The 3,966-nt window shown below is 41.4% G+C and overlaps 1 non-coding gene across 1 annotated transcript; it reads right to left on the reverse strand.

Moving 5' to 3' along the window:
* Positions 1-3,251: 3,251 nt before the first annotated feature.
* LOC120104781 lies at positions 3,252-3,357 on the reverse strand. The gene has a single exon (XR_005507144.1). It is a non-coding gene; the product is annotated as a small nucleolar RNA R71 (small nucleolar RNA).
* Between the last annotated feature and the right edge of the window lie 609 nt (positions 3,358-3,966).

Consider the following 3,966-nt stretch of genomic DNA (forward strand, 5'->3'; position numbering starts at 1 on the left):
GTCTCTCCCTTGGTTGCAATCTTTCATGAAAACTACAAAAAAAATTATATAAGGAGATTGTGTTGACCCGACTAAGGTTATAACTAAATGGGCTTTGGTCCTGATTTGATTGAAAGTTATAATTGTATTGGAAAATATTTGATTAACCCTTTTATTAAGTCACGGTCTGATCTGGTTGAGTCCAATCTGAAACAGTTTAGTAAGAATTAAATGACATTGGGCTCGAGAACAAGTTCAAGCCAAATCAACAATCATGACCCACTTCAAACCCAAAGTAACTCCCAACCAATTCTTTACTTGCCTTCATATAAAATTTATAAATTTAAAAACACAAAAAAAAGAAAATAATGAATATAATAAAATAAATAAAAATAATTTCGGAGAATTCACTGTTCATATGAACAGTGTCCCGTGAAACACTGTTCATATGAACAGTGTTACAAAAAAAATAATAATAATGTAAACAAAAAGCCACTGTTCATCTTCTTCCCCGCAGTGCATCCCGACCATCCACGGCTCCTCCCGTCGAGCCCGCCAAGCCAGATCCACAACCCGATCCTCCCTCAGTCGCGTGCCAAACCCAAGAGGGAAATCAGCGGGGCGTCTTCCGCATCCGGCCACGGCGTCATCTTCATTCCCGGATGCTCTGCCGGCGATCACTCCTCCGCTGCAATCAACGAGCCAACCGTCGGGAATCAAATGCTCCGCATCAGCCCGTTCCAGCACGAGTTCCACGGGGTGCAGCCAGCGACCGGATCCCCCGCCTCTCCTTCCGATCGTAACGCTTCCAATTCATCGTTTGCACAGCACCTGCAACATCTTTCCGTCCGGATTCATCCCTAGCACCAAGCCGTGATCGGCTCCCAACCGCCGGAAACCCAGCTCGGCATTCATCTACAGCTCAGTCCCCGGCTTCTCCGAGATCCAGATACTCCGCATCAGCACCTCCCATCGATCCCGCGGCCATCTCATCCTCTTCCCTCCACCTCCCGTCGATCCAGCGGCCGGCTTCATTTCCAGCCATTACAATCAAACGCTCCACGGATCCCTCCCAAGATCCAGCCACGCCATTGACACCATTCATCCACTATAAAAGGAGGAGGGCGTTTGGTGGCAGGGGGGAGCTCGGTTCGGAAGAAAACAGGGGAACCCCTGTTTCGGTGAAGAAGAAGAAGGAGAAAGCCGAGAGAAAGAAATAAAAAAAGAAGAGAGAGGGGAGGAGAGAGAATAGTTTGTGATATATTGGGAAGAATGGGAGGTGAAGGCTTTCATTTGAAGATGGAAGGACATCCGGCCACCATGCGCGGCTAAATGTCTAGTCTAGGGCTGGATGAAGCCCTAGCAATGTAACAGGGCATTGTAGTTCTTACTCTTTTAATCTTTTTGGAGTTTGTTTAAATTCTCATCCTCAATAAAAAATTATTTTATGATGTTTAAACCTTGAGCATGCCATTTACTATTCATGTTGCTAAAGTAGTCTAAGATGATCCATGCCTAGGAAGATGAGATGTGCTACACCCTAGATTTAGCATACTTAGGTAGACACTTCATGCTATACCGAAGATGGATCTCCTAAAACTCTTTATGCTTTTATTTTATAAGGCTTGTAGCCAAAATTGCATGCCTCTCCAAAAGATAAGATTAAGAACACAATCCTTGATGCAATGCTATGTGGTGGATTCCAAACCCTAGATCTATTTACTTTGATAAAATTTCAATCCGTACTCATAGTTTGATTTAGTTAAATCAAGTTAGCAAATCCTTCTTGTTGATTTATTTTTAAAAGAAAAATAACTTATTCTTCAATCCCTGTGGACCGACACCCGTAATCACTATCCTACAGGATACGTGCTATTGCATGGTTTATTTTTGAAATTGAAATAATTGATCAATTTTTGGCGCCGTTGCCGGGGATTGCTAGCATAGTTATTTTTCTTATTAAAAAAAAAATTATTTAAAAATTAAAAAAAAATTCTTTAAAAAAAAATTTCTATTATTGTTACTTTTCTTATCTTCTTTTTCTCCCTTACTAATTTTTATTTATTTATTTATTTATTTATCAGGAATCGAGGAAAAAAAATCTGGGATGATCAAAAGGAGAACTACCGGAAAAGAAATGCTGTAGAGGTTTGCAAAAAAAAAAAAAAAAAAAAAAAATTGCTGGGGAAATTCCCTTTGGTAACCTCTAAACTTTTCTTATTTAAATTAATTATTGGTTTGAAATTTTGTGGTGATTGTTTGATTTTAATTATAGCAAAATTGTGAATGCATGCTTGATACACATACACAAATCAATTTGCACATAGTAAGGGCAATCACCCCAACAAGATAAGAGCCGGATTTCATCACCGGACTCTTGCCCAGCTTAGGTGAACTCAATCTCACATAGTGTCATCTTTAATTAAAATCAATTAGACGTTGGCCCCTAGGGACATTCGAGCTCAATAGGACGAAGATCACCGAAAGTTGCACCAATTTCGCTCTATGGCTTAGTTGATGTCTAGGCAAGCTTTGTCCCTATAAGGGAGACAGTTCATCTGTTCGAGGTAAGTGGGTTTTAAGTGGGACCTTTGCGAACGCATCGTGACCCCTCCACTTACCTGGGAGCTTACCTGGTCAACTCGGTTCATTAGACCGGATTGGAGGCTTAGGTGCCCTCTTCAAACCAGTTAGGAGCTGTCTAGTGATTTTAGGGCAAATCAAGGACTGATGTGTTTTTTTTCTTTTATTGCATGCTTGACTGATCGAGTACTAGTGTATGCACGGTAGTCGTTCTAGAGTACGAAACCTATTACCTTTTGACCCTGAAATAGAACGAACCCTTAGGAATATTCGAGCTAAGATCAAAACATTAGGATCATCCCCACCTCTTAAGATGGCTGAAGAACAACCCAAACTCCTGAGGGAGTAATTTACTCCCACTATTTACACTTCCCCATCTTGCATTCGATTACCTGAGGTAGCAGCTGTACAATATGAAATAAAGTCTAGTGTGATCCAAATGCTCCCATCTTTTTATGGGCTCACCAACGAAGACCCCTACAAACATTTAGATGAATTTCTTGAGATTTGCACCACCGTCAAGATTCAGAACTTCACTGATGATGCCTTGAAACTTAGGTTATTCCCCTTCTCCCTTAAAGATAGAGCCAAACAATGGCTGAATTCTTTAGAAGCTAACTCAATTCGTTCTTGGGATCAAATGCAACAAGAATTCCTTAAAAAATACTTTCCCATAGGAAGAACGAACCAGTTTAGACGTGCCATTACAAGCTTCTCCCAAACTGAGGGAGAAGAATTTCATGAAACTTGGGAGAGATTTAGGGACCTAATCCGTAAATGCCTTCATCATCAAATACCTAAGTGGCAGCTAGTGCAATGCTTCTATGATGGATTGACTGAACGAAACCGTCATATGATTGATGCTGCATGCGGGGGGACTTTCATGCTTCGAAATGAGCATGAAGCATGGCAATTATTTGAAAATCTTAATGAAAACTCCCTCCACCATGCTTCATGTTCTCGTCAAGCACCCCCGAATTCTCAAAGAAGAGGAACCATTTGTGAAATAAGTAATTCTATGGACCTGTCTAGCAAGGTAGATGCATTGTCCCATAAGATTGACCAACTGATGGTAGGGGGACATGTCATTAGCTCTTCCCAAGCACAAGTGTGTGCTATCTGTTCTAGCCCATCACATTCTATTCATGAGTGCCCCTCAGCACCCCAATTTCCCGAACTCGTACAAGAACATATCAATGCTGCTCAAACACAGCCCAGGCCGAGTAATGACCCATTTTCCAATACATATAATCCGGGATGGCGGAATCATCCAAATTTCTCTTGGAGACAGCAAGCTTCGAACTCTGCCCAACCCCACTCTCAAAATTTTCAAAATCCTCAGAATTTTCATCTCTACCGTCCCTCAACTCAATTTCAATACCCTCCCCCTCCAACCCAAAGAAA

This window comes from Phoenix dactylifera, unplaced genomic scaffold (genome assembly GCF_009389715.1).
Source record: "Phoenix dactylifera cultivar Barhee BC4 unplaced genomic scaffold, palm_55x_up_171113_PBpolish2nd_filt_p 000100F, whole genome shotgun sequence".
NCBI lineage: Eukaryota > Viridiplantae > Streptophyta > Magnoliopsida > Arecales > Arecaceae > Phoenix > Phoenix dactylifera.